Here is a 13,942-nt window from a genome sequence, read left to right as displayed (position 1 = left end):
ACAATATGCTAATCACTTCACCGTGACACAACACCCACACGTGTGATAATTGAGAAACGCTTCCAGGAGAACTTAATTAATAAAGGAATTACAACTCTATTCCTAACTGGTTAATTTTTAATTAACCCTTAACTACTCATTCAGTAACCTTGTAACACAGAATTAATACTGGTACCTATCACAATAAAGACAATAACCTACAGTTTACCTAGGTCCTCTAGGATGACTGGTTAAGCTTTTTATAATTATTTAGGACAGTGAGCCTACAGATTACTGCGTCAGATGACCGGCAGCACCGTCTAAATAATATTGGTATAATACAGTATTAAAATATTTAAAGTCACATCAATCACATCAAGGTTATACAACAGAGCAGAAATGATATTTACCAAGTCCAAACGGACTAACGTTCCCTGGAGCCTTCCAATATGTTTCTCCCCGATATCTCTAAAACCCTAGCTATTTATTCAAAACTCTCAGAGACAGCGAATATCGCCTGGGGGTACAAGGCGGTACCTCACGTATCATGTGGATTTTCCACAGCCACCACGCCGGCATATTTTTCTCTGATCGTCAGACTGGCTGTCGCCATTCCGCGAGCAATCCCCTGGTCATAAACAGCACTAGCGGAGTTATTACGTAACTACTGGCCACATGGCCTCCACACCTGCGCTAGGTGTGTATTAGAAAAGCTCGACGACCGTCGCGCAAAGGTATCACGTAACAAGTTGCCCATCTGGGCTAAGTGCATTTGGAACTGCACACGGTCCTCTAAAACAATTAATATCGCCACAGCCGAAAAGAAATTAAGAGCATGTACCGTCACACAGGCCATGTCGAAATAGTCATCTGTTTTAGGTCATGTCAAAATAGTATTGGTTCGTAGTGTATTATCAGTTATCATCTGACACTTACCAATAAAACAGATTCTCAAATTGTATGTGGCTATCAGAAAAATGCTCACGTTTGAGATCTGTTAAAGGGTTCAGGAGCCAGTTTCACAAAATACTGGACGTTTGCGACTAGAACTTATATCTGTCTTACATTTACACGTAGTTTAAATGTGTTTGACATCTATTTTACGCAGAACATTGCATCATTGCTGAAGTTGGTGCACTGTACGGACGAAAGTAAATGAAATAAATATCTTTCAAACTACTCTTAGTAGTAAAACGAATTGTGATTTTGTCGTGCATTTACGTGCAAAATTAACTTTACGATGTTTTGCGAACTTGGTTGTTGAATTATTAAGACATCCTATTCGGTAGGATGCATTTCTAGACTGGACATACAAAACTATAACATTGTTAAAATGTTGGCGCGCATCAAATTGTCACAGCAAGACGCAGTCTTTAGATTCTTTGAAAACAACATCATAACACAAGATCAGGGCCGTATCTCTGCACAGTGCAGAGTCAATTGGGTATTTGGTAAAATAATGGATGAATCCATGAATATCTATTTAGTGCTTCGTCCATAGGACAGCCACTCCCAAGAAAACCTTTACTGGAGATTTAATCCCTCTTGCACCGCTATAAAGGAGACTGCCACTCCCAGACTAGTTTACACACTGCTCAAATAACTACGGTGTGTGGCCAGGACAGCATGCTTAAACCTTACTTGAATAAAAGCACGAAAATAAATTAAAATAAAATGGACTTTTTATAGTAACCGAAATATCTCTGCAACTTGTTTTACGAGTTCAGATAGTTCACTTATAATGTGGGTTTTTTTACGCATATTACAGCATTGTTTCATGCAGCTTGTGTGGAAAAACAACTGAAAACCTAAAGGTTAATGAATGACTAACCAGCGCTATTTTGTTAAAGTACGCGAAACAGTTATAGCCATATTGACAAACACGTCTGTTTGTGACGGTCATTGCGGAGTTAAATAACACATTAACCACACTTAATAGTCTTCCGCCAGAGAGAAAAACGAATTTGCGTAATTCAGTAAAACACATCGGGAGACAAAAAAAAGTCATTCAGAAAAGTCATTGTATTATAAGACAGAAAAAAAGTACTATAATTCGGTAAAACTATTAAATCTGTCAAAAACAACGTCATATTATGAAAAAGGAAGTAACAGTTTCGTCCAATCGTAGGGCAGCATCCGCCACCTTCCTTGTAAGACGCGTATTAATTTGTCCTTCCTTGCACTGTGGCGTGTGAATGGAGTGGACACCATTATCAGCAGTTCATCAGTTCAGAGTTATGGGCCTGTCTTTCTGAAGACTCGCGGTTCACTGGTACGTCGTTTCACGCTCCATTAAACGGTCCACTGGTAGCAATCTAAAATTAACCAAAACTCAGAGAGCGGGATTCCGGAGTTACGGTATTGATGACGCAGGAGACCAATCTGGCGATTACTGGTGTACCATGTATGGACTCGTTAAGTAATTCGTTCGTAAGGCTGGTAGGTTTTGAGTTCGCAACCCCGTACCCGCTTCCAACCAAAGTGAGTTTTAACGCTCTGTGGGAAGGCCCCTACACTGACTTCTCTCTTACGAACCACCAACCCACTATCCTAAACAGACAGCCGATCCGACGTGAGGCTGGGAGGTACTGGGTTCGCATCCTGGTACCCGCTTCCAACCAGAGTGAGTTTTAACGCTTTGTGAAAAGCACACTACACTGACTTTTCTCTCATTAACCACCAACCCACTATCCTAAACAGACGGCCTATCAGACTTGAGGCTGGGAGGTACTGGTTTCGCATTCTGGTACCCGCTCCCACGGCTCTGTGTGTAGATCTCTGTAAGACCAATACACTGACTTCTATCTCATTAACCACTAACCGACTGTAGTGGACAGACAGCCCAGATAGCTGAGGTTTGTGCCCAGGACAATGTGTTTGATTACGCGTTTTTCATTTCTTAAAGTGTCAGTATGTGTTGGTGGTCCGGGTATGCATCTTTCCAACACATAAGGCTCTTGTTTGAGTTGACCCTACCTTTAACAGGTATACACAAAAACAGGTCATGTGTCTGTTGATTAATCCATCGGATGTAATGCTGGTAGGTACTGGGTTCGCCTCCCGGTACTGGCTCCCACCTAGAGCGGAAATCGTTTTACGTGCACATATACCACGAAGGTTTCGCATACGCCTGTCACGGGCTTAACCGATCGCCAGTGACTACGTTTGGGCCAGGAAGGGTGGGGGTGGGGGGAAGGGAGTAAGTTTGAGGTGGGCGGAATTTGGAATAAAAATTTAGAAGTTAGATCAGAGACCTAAGACCAAGAGCAGGCCTCTGAAAAGCGATAGTTTCGTTCGTGAGTCGCTCGTTTAAGTATAGTTTGCGTAACCCATTTTTCGTTTTCGAATCGAATTTATGGCATCATTTACATGTTAATGATGGGTTACGAAATCACCTTTTTGAGGCCTAAACTGAACTTCAATGTACCATTGTGTACCGTTGTGTGTAGATTATAAACGTAGATTGTAGTACTATAACTAATGGACAGTTTCGTACATTTGGTTAATAGGCTTGAACGGTTTAGTGAAATATTTCACAACTAAAAAATCCTGAACGGTTTAGCGAAGTAGAAAGAAAGAAAGAAATGTTTTATTTAACGACGCACACAACACCTTTTATTTACGGTTATATGGCGTCAGACATATGGTTAAGGACTACACAGATATTGAGAGAGGAAACCCGCTGTCGCCACTTCATGGGCTACGCTTTTTTTCGATTAGCAGCAAGGGTTCTTTTATATGCACCATCCTACAAACAGGGTAGTACATACCACGGCTTTGATATACCAGTCGTGGTATATTGGCTGAAACGAGAAATAGCCCAATGGTCCCACCGACGGGGATCGATCCTACAGCGACCGCGCATCGAGTGAACGCTTTACCACTGGGCTACGTCTCGCCCCCGTTTAGCGAAATATTTCAGAACCAAAAAAATCCTGTTTTGGAAGCGTTTGATTAAGAAAGTGCAATACATACTATAGACAAAACTGAATATACCTACATGTCAGATGTGGATTGTAATATGTCACAAAACTAAATATCTCTTCGTGTCAGATGTAGATTGTATTATGTCACAAAACTGAATATCTCTACATGTCAGATGTAGATTGTATTATGTCACAAAACTAAATATCTCTTCATGTCAGATGTAGATTGTATTATGTCACAACACTAAATATCTCTACATGTCAGATGTAGATTGTAATATATCACTAAACTAAATATCTCTACATGTCAGATGTAGATTGTAATATATCACTAAACTGAATATCTCTTCATGTCAGATGTAGATTGTATTATGTCACAACACTAAATATCTCTACAGGTCAGGTGTAGATTGTATTATGTCACTAAACTGAATATCTCTACAAATCAGGTGTAGATTTATTATGTCACTAAACTGAATATATCTACAGGTCAAGTGTAGATTGTATTATGTCACTAAACTGAATATCTCTACAAATCAGGTGTAGATTGTATTATGTCACAACACTAAATATCTCTACAGGTCAGGTGTAGATTGTATTATGTCACAACACTAAATATCTCTACATGTCAGATGTAGATTGTAATATGTCACTAAACTGAATATCTCTACAAATCAGGTGTAGATTGTATTATGTCAAAACACTGAATATCTCTACAGGTCAGGTGTAGATTGTATTATGTCACAACACTAAATATCTCTTCATGTCAGATGTAGATTGTATTATGTCACTAAACTGACTATCTCTACAGGTCAGATGTAGATTGTATTATGTCACTAAATTGAATATCTCTACAGATCAGGTGTAGATTGTATTATGTCACAACACTAAATATCTCTACATGTCAGATGTAGATTGTATTATGTCACTAAACTGAATATCTCTACAGGTCAGGTGTAGATTTTATTATGTCAAAACACTGAATATCTCTACAGGTCAGGTGTAGATTGTATTATGTCACAACACTGAATATCTCTACAGGTCAGATGTAGATTGTATTATGTCACTAAACTGAATATCTCTACAGATCAGGTGTAGATTGTATTATGTCACTAAACTGAATATCTCTACAGGTCAGATATAGATTTCTTTATGTCACAAAACTGAATATATCTACAGGTCAGATGTAGATTTCTTTATGATACAAAACTGAATATTTCTACAGGTCGGGTGTAGATTTTAGCATGTAACTGAATAGCTCTTCTGATGTAGATTTCATTATGTAACAAAACTGAATATTTCTACAGGTCAGATATAGATTTTATTATGTACATTTTATCAAATCTTTATGGCAAGTATGGTATATACATGATTTATATCCCTCGTGAAAATAAACTGGTATCTTGTTTAACATCATTCCAGGCGCGTGTATAGGGGAGGGTTTCGAGGGTAGAAACCCCTCCCTGCTGCTCAAGCTGATGTTCTTTTTCTCAATACATTTTCCTGGGGAACATATCTCTCCCTCCCTTCCCCCCCCCCCCACCTCTATCATAAACTTCGCTCGTCAAAGTCTAGACTCCCCCCCCCGCTAAAATTCCTGCACACGCGTTTGCGTTCATTTACAGAAGTACTTAATTTGAACCACGTGTATAATAATGCGTGTTACATGTATTTGATTAGGCTGAGATATGTAACGAGAGAGGTGTCAAGACAGTTATATTACATACTTAAACCACAAGCCTAACACTGTGTGTGTTGGAGGGGGGGGGGGATGTTTTCCTGTTTTCCTCTTATCTGTGATGAGTGTGCCAACAAACAGATGCTAGTCGGGTCATGGCAGATAATATGGTTACGTAGTCATAAAGGAAAATACAAAAGAATTTAATGTATAGTTACACCTGTTATTGTTTAATCCGCGTCAGGTTTTAACATATATTAATAGTGTAACAGCAGCTGCTGCAGTAGATACCAGCAGCCGCAGCGGAGTGGGGTGGTTATTAATTCATCATTTAGATTGCGGTAACACATATTCTATCTCACCTTCAAATAGATATGGGTGAAATGAGCCCCCACTCCACCCACTCTCCCCGTCCTCGTTATTCGCGTTTAATGACTGTGGCTATATAGGTAGTACTAAACCAAATAACTTCCGGCTGGGTCAAAGTTCGAGGTGCACCCAACTTTTGATAGAGAAGTGAACACCACAAGTCCTGTGATTGGTTATAAATGTGAGTGTGTTGGTTGTAAAAAAAATTAGTTTCATCTGGGCTAAATATTTATGCAATTTTATTTCATCGGGTACCACTGTGCCAAGTAGCTTTGTGCTTGGAACATGTATGGGGTACCTGTAAAAACAAGTCCTCAAATTTTGAGCGGAACTAGGGTAGTCATAGACGCTACCCGTTCTCTCAGAAATGAGCAGCTTGACCCCCAATTTTTTCTGATTCACTTTAAGGGTGAGGGGTGGTAGTATTTATATCTGTGGCTTTTATGTTGGTTGATACGTTGCAGGTAGTTTTAGCCACATATGTTACTATTGTCGTCTATGGGATTTGATTTGGTAGTATACGCCCTATAGCATATTAGTACTACTTCAAAATCATAACGTTTTATATCATTTCATTTCAAGTTATTTTCGTGCTTACATCTAATTAATGTTCAAGCACGCTGTCCTGGGCACACCACACCTCGGCTATCTGGGCTGTCTGTCCGTGACAGTGGGTTAGTTATTAGGTGTTAGTGGTTAGTAAGAGAGAAGAGGGTGTAGTGGTCTTACGCCTACCCAATGAGTCGTTAAACACTCGCACTGGGTGGGAGCCGGTACCTACCAGCTTTATGTCCGATGGCTTAACCACGACACCACCAAGGCTGGTGTGTTTTATATCAACACCTTTCCCACAAGCAGTGATATTTTATATGTTCAGACCTAGATCGATTGATTGTAGTCACAAAGACTACGTTTCCTAAAATGTCTACGATAAATTCACGAACCGACGAATGTATCCAGCAAGATAGGGAAGCGTCCAACTGTGATATATACCAGTATGTAGCAAACTTAACTTGCTTATCGATGAATCCCACAACCCCACAGCGTTGCGACTGGTATATTAAAAGTCAAGGTATCTACTATCATATATATGAATACATATGGTAATAGTAAGTTGTGCAAAGGCGTAACAAGGTCTGAACCGGGGGGGGGGGGGGGGGGTCGTATATGAACCTAGAGGACCCTTTTGTCTGCACTTTCCCTGGACACCTAAATAGCCTAATAATGTTGTAAAAGCTTGTTTTAGCCTCATTTGGGATGGGGGTTCGTTAAAAAAAAAATCGTACCCCTCCGTCTACGCTTCTGTAATGTGGGTACCATGTAGGAGGCTATTCGATGTGGTTTTCTTTCGAGTTTGACCAAATGTTGAAGTTACCACATGATAGACTCCAAATAGCCATAATGTAAAAATATTCTGTGTCCTATTTTCGTTTCCTAGCTGAATTCCATGAGTGATTATTCTTATACTAGAGTTAGTTATAAAACGACCATAGACCAAGATGATGCTGTCAATGCTACGAATCTCCGACCTTTGTAAATGGATACCAACGTGTTGGAATGTATGTTCCACACACATTATGAGATACTCTGTTTGCCCATCTTGCCCTGCTTCTCACATTGCTGAATCCATCATTCACCAGAAGATCTTTACACATGCACAGAAACCCTAACTACTGCCAGCTTTCGAGACGATGATCGTTAGACAAACAGACAGACAGACGGGTAGTTTTTAGAAGTCTCACCTCATAACAACCGAATAATATTTAGCATATACATGTATATAAAAGCAATATAAATTATAAAATTGTAATGAGCCACTCTATACTGAGTAATGAGAGACTATTCGCTAAAAGTATCCAAAAGACAAATAAAGTAAACAGTCCAGTATAGTACAGTTAAAACAATGGCAGCACAAATAAAACAATAAAATATATACATTTAAAATATTATACATAAATCATCTCATAGGATATAAAAGGGATTGTTGATATTTAAGAATGCTATGGCAGGTTTTGGCAGCTAAAATACAAATAGCAGAAACAGTCTCAGAACTCATAACATGCCACAGAAGTGATCTAGGGACCTGGGCGAAATGGTCCCCACCTTCTTCTCTAAACGGATCCACTCCTGGTGACGTCAACGTTTAGTTAAACGTCGAGCGACTGGTTAAAGTAGGTTCTGTGTTTATGGTATCGGAGTGTATAGCGAGTTACGTACCGTGTAATTGGGCTGGACGTTTTATACGAGTCGGTTAAGAAGACACACGTGTTCTGCATACCTGTGTAGACGCCACACGAATAAAGCACACAGAACACATTAACATTTAGGAACAGGTTTACTTATATTACTTCCACACTTAAAGGCGCTGATCCTGATTTCCCAGCTACATGCTGTTTCGGGTTTACATAAAATGCATTTTGTGCTACTACAATTACCATGAAGACCAGAAACACATTGTATTTGTCAAAAGCAATAATTGAAGACAGACAATTGTAATGTAAAGCCTCTAACTCTAGATTTTGAGGTACGAACCTGTTTTGTTGATCATAAGACTAATTTTGAGCCACTACATACACCAGTATCACAAACACGCTGGGTTTGCTCAAATTAAAACATTCAGCAAGCAGTTTAAGTAATGTTTAAGTTGATAGTAAAATCAAAACCTGTAATAGTTGAACATATCTGAGTCTGCCTAATAAAAACGTACTTTTAAATATAGATGGGTATGGTTTATCCAAGAATACCCTACAGTGTTGAAATTGGAAAAAGACAAGTAACTTTAAACCATTCTTTAATTCATTCATTCATTCATTTATTATTTCATTAAATATCCATTTAACTTTATTGTCATACTGAAATCCATGCGGAGTTCAATAAAAAAGCTATCCTGGCACCCACCTCAGCTACCTGGGCTGTCTGGCCAGGACAAAGGGTGGACGGGTAATGGTGTAATAGTCTGGGCCCTGTGTTACGAAGCGATCTTAGCACTATGGTCACCTTAAGTTCATATGGTAGCTATGTACTTAAGTTGATCTTAGCGCTAAGATCGCTTCGCAAAACGGGGCCCTGGCCTGTTGCTTATAAAACATTTTAGAGTCTGGACTCGAGACTCTTAACAGAGTCTGAGACAGTAATGTTACGACAATGCCATACAAATTGTATGCGTGTGACGTCATTAAATATTGAGTCTGGACTCTAAAACGTTTATAAGCACGGGCCCAGGTGTTCATTGTGTTGTGTACTCAATTTGATTGTAGATCAGTATTGGGATATGAATCCAGCCTTAAATTCATTACATGACTTAACAATGCATATACCTCTAAAAACAGTATACAGTATCTTTGGTTAAAACGTATAATTTCTTGTTTAAAACTCACACTTCTGAACAACCATGTTTTTTTAGGTTGACCTGTTGTACCTATCACTGGTTAAAACGTACATTTTCTTGGTTAAAATTGTCACTTCTGTACAACCACGTTCGTTTGGTTGACCTATGTACCATTAGTTAAAACGTATACTCTCTTGTTCAGAACTCCTACGTCTGCACAGCCATGTTCTATTGGTTTTCCTGTTATACGGCATCACTGGTTCAAACGTACAGTTTCCAGTTTATAACTCTCACCTCAGTCACATTGGCCGATGAAACTAAATTACGTGCAAAGTGAAAGTAATGAACCTGTCATCCGTCTTATTCGTGTGATTGGTCAAATTATTTCCAAAACCGTCCGACCTTTCTGACAAATGAACTACAGTATTCTTGATGCCCTGGCTATCTAATCAGTGTACGTTCTCCGAAGACAAAACAGTGGACCTGTACAGTCGATGAACATATCTGCAATTTCGTTGACCTATTTTATTTATTTTTTTAAACTAGGATCACGTTTTGGACCTCACTGATGTTAAAGGATGTTAACGACACCCCAGCACATTACCAGCAGTTGTTAAATGTAGATGTAGGTTTGGGTGTGGTCCAGTGTAGATTGGGTGTGGTCCAGTGTAGATTGGGTGTGGTCCAGTGTAGACTGGGTGTGGTCCAAGATACACGGCGGCTTTTCTAACTCTACTCTCAACGACAAGGGGCGGGACATAGCCCAGTGGCAAAGCGCTCGCTCGATGCGCGGTTGGTCTGGGATCGATCCCCTTCAATGGGCTCATTGGACTATTTCTCGTTCCACACAGTGCACCGCGACTGGTATATCAAAGGCCGTGGTGTTTGCTATCATGTTTATGTGATGGTGCATATAAAAGATCCCTTGCTACTAATAGAAAAATGTAGCGAGTTTCCTCTCTAAGACTATAATTATGTTAATGTTACCAAATGTTTGACATCCAATAACCGGCGTGCCTAGTGATGTCGTTAAACAAAACCAATTTTAACAAACTTTTAACTGAACAACAACACCCTGAACTCATTCAAAGTATATAGTATCTGCGCAAAACAGAGACTGGAGTACATTAAATTTGATGTTATAACAAGGTGGTGACTGTTGTCATGAATCACTCACTGTCAGGTGGTTTGCCTATGGAAGGAATGCCCCCCCCCCCCCCCCTATTCATTAAATGGGCGGACCTAGGGTCTGAAGGGGGTGCACAATCTTTTTCTCTCTTTTCTTCTTTTTTGATAGACATTGTATGTCACTCATTAATACTTGTTACTCATTCCTTTAAATTAATGTAACCGCTCTCATACCGCTCTTCAAATTCCTTTATCACTGACACGCACTTTTCTTCTTCTTTATTTTTTATAATGTTTTCTTTTGTTTCTTTGTGTGTGGGTTGTTGTTGGGTTTTTTTACTAATATTATTATTATTATAGTTTTATTGGCTCAAATTCATACGTGTTAGAATTGCGTTACCAGTAACAACGTACAGAGTACGTCAAAAGTGCTGAACAATTCACATCTACGTCTTGGTCAATTTCTCTTGACCACTGGCGAAATGTTAACGGGAATGCCAATGCTGTTGTTTCCATGGAGATGGATGTGTTGCAGTGTTGCCACCTCTAGCTACTTTCTTAACAATACCTCTACGTCATTAAAGTACGTTTCTTCGCGTGTTGCATAACACTCTGCGAAGGCGCCTTAAATCTCATTTGTGTAGAAAGATAATTATAGATGTGTATTAATATTATCATCATTGTAATTCTGGTACAATCATTACTGGCGTAGCAAGCGTGGTGGTGAGGGGGGGAGCAAGGGGACATATGCCCCACCCCCACACTTTTCTTGATCCAATAGCAGCAGCAATGGTTTATATAATTATATATTATGTGTGTGCCCCCCCCCCCCCACCCCCCACTGTTTGCCACCTTCCTACGCCCTTGATCATGTCCGTCAACATCGTATCACCATCAGAGGCGGATCTAAAGCTGGGAGCAGAGGACCAGCCCCCTCCCCTAAATATATTCAAGTGCCTTTTTTTCTCTTTTTTTCCTTTTTTATTTTCCTTTTTTTTTGGGGGGGGGGGGGGTAAACATAATTTTATTGGGTTGCCCTTTACTCGAGTTGGACAAATGTACCCTTTCACCTTAGTCCCACCCCAAAATATTTCCTGGATCCGCCCGTGGCCCTAGACCATTTTCAGTTTCAACTAAGGTTCAGGCACACTGCCTCGGTCTCACACATCGGCTACCTAGGTTGTCTGATCAGGGCAGTGAGGTCAGTGGTTATTGGTCAGTGGTTAGTGAGAGAGAAACCGGTGGCCATGCACCTTCCTACTCTTAAAGCTCCAATAATAATGTAAACGATCAATTCGTTATTTACTATAGTCCATGCATTTATTAATATTTCGTTGGGCAAATTCTCGTTCCAGTCAATGCTCCACAAATAGTGTAACAAAGGCCGTGGCATTTACTATCCTGTCTGTGGGATGGTGCATATAAAAGATCCCTTGCTGCTAATTGAAACGAGTAGCCCGTGAAGTGGCGACAACGAGTGTCCTCTATCAGTATATGTGTGGTCCTTAACTATATGGCCGACGTCATATAACCATAAAACAAAATGTGTTGAGTGCATCGTTAAATAAAACATTTCCTTATTAATATTTATTTACGTTTATTGTTAATACTTTTTTAAAATCTTATTTTAGTTTATTTATTTACTTATTTATTAACTTATTTATTTATGTTGATCATTGTTATCAATTTATGTTGAGTTTTATAAAAGTGGAATATACTAAGCATTTGGAATAGATTATGTGTGACGCGACATTCATTTTCTCCGATTTAACTGGTTTCTCTATCGGATCTGCGTCACATAATGAAAACACTAAAATTGCCAAGCTGTGAAAGCGACATATTTTCTGAGAAGAGTTTATTAAAATTATTGCATGTGTTAATTTGTACTTTTCATGAGGCCTATTAGTAAACGAGGGAGGATGAGAAGATGACATTTAGAGATTATATCATGTCATCTCGTACAGATGACCGTCACAAAACAATGTAGACAAATAAAGCAATCCTGTATGTTAAATAACGCCAGTCCGTAAATACTCTTTAGTTGTAAATGTTTTGACGTAAAGCGCTCGCTTGATGCGTAGGTCGGCCCATTGAACTATTTCTCGTCCCAGCCAGTGCATCAAAGGCCGTGATATGTGCTATCCTATTTGTGGAAAATTTTTTAGCTGGTTTCCTCTCTAAGACAATAATAATGTAAAATGTATCAAATGTTTGACATCTAGTAGACGATCATTAATAAATCAATGTGCTTTGGTAGTGTCGTTAAACAAAACGAACTTTAAACTTTAAAAAATAAATAATAAAAAAATAAATTTATAATTTCATGAGGATAATTTTTGTACTATTTTCTGAAATTCTCAGAAAACAAAATAGATCGTTTCAGATGTTTACGTTATTTTTAATGTTGAATCAGTAAACATTATTGACTGTTTAAAATTTAGAATTGCCTCATTCGGCTACTGACGGGGGAAAAAGCCGAATTACAGAATGGTTCATACTCCCACATGACCGTGAAAAAGAAAATATTTTGTTTAGTGTTAACTTTAGTTTATTGCTTAGGTAGGGAGGGGACTGGGGCAAACTGCCCTATTTGTTAATTGGAGAAAACACTATATTATCCCTGATTTTAATCTCTCTCTCTCTCTCTCTCTCTCTCTCTCTCTCTCTCTCTCTCTCTCTCTCTCTCTCTCTCTCTCTCTCTCTCTCTCTCTCTCTCTCTCTCTAACCCTCTGTCTAAATCATATTCATATACATACTTACCTTTGTCAGGCCAGTAGGAACGACTTTGGTGGGGGGGGGGGGGAGCACTGACGGATCGGGTATAAACTATATCACATTTTGGTTACAATGGCAAACATTAATGTGATTTAAAAAAAAAAAAAAAAGGCTCACAAGTGGGGGCACGTGCCTCCCCCCCCCCCCCCCCCCCGGTTCCTACGAGTCGCCTCTAGCCCTCCCCTAAAACATATCAACAAGTGGAGGGCTAGACGTGTCTCGAGCTAACCCAATAGCCGATCACTGGCGTAGGAAGCGTGGGGGGCCCCACTTTGTAGCCCCCACCCCACCCCCACCCCCACTTGTTGGCACCTACCTACGCCCGTGCCGATGTATATTTTGGTACTGGGTGTCGTTATACATAAATTCATTCCATCTGCCTGCTAGCACTGCAGTATCTCTCTCTCTCTCTCTCTCTCTCTCTCTCTCTCTCTCTCTCTCTCTCTCTCTCTCTCTCTCTCTCTCTCTCTCTCTCTCTCTCTCTCTCTCTCTCTCTCTCTCTCTCTCTCTCAAAGTCTCCCACTTTGCCTGTCTTTCTCCTTCCCTATCTCTCTTTTCCACCCACTAGTATAGTTATTTTAAGCTAAATCAATCAGCCACATCTTCGAACAGAAATTACCACTTGCAGTGAAACGACCACCAATTTATGAATGGACGTACAGCTGCTGTCACGTGACGACGCATGCTAGCTAACCGTAAACATTGACCTTTAACCTCACAACAAACCCCTGCGGTTAATAATAGGCTATTCCGATTCAT

This window comes from Gigantopelta aegis, chromosome 4, assembly GCF_016097555.1.
Source record: "Gigantopelta aegis isolate Gae_Host chromosome 4, Gae_host_genome, whole genome shotgun sequence".
Taxonomy (NCBI): Eukaryota; Metazoa; Mollusca; class Gastropoda; order Neomphalida; family Peltospiridae; genus Gigantopelta; species Gigantopelta aegis.
The sequence above is the reverse complement of the archived record's forward strand: the minus strand, read 5'-3'. Positions refer to the sequence as shown.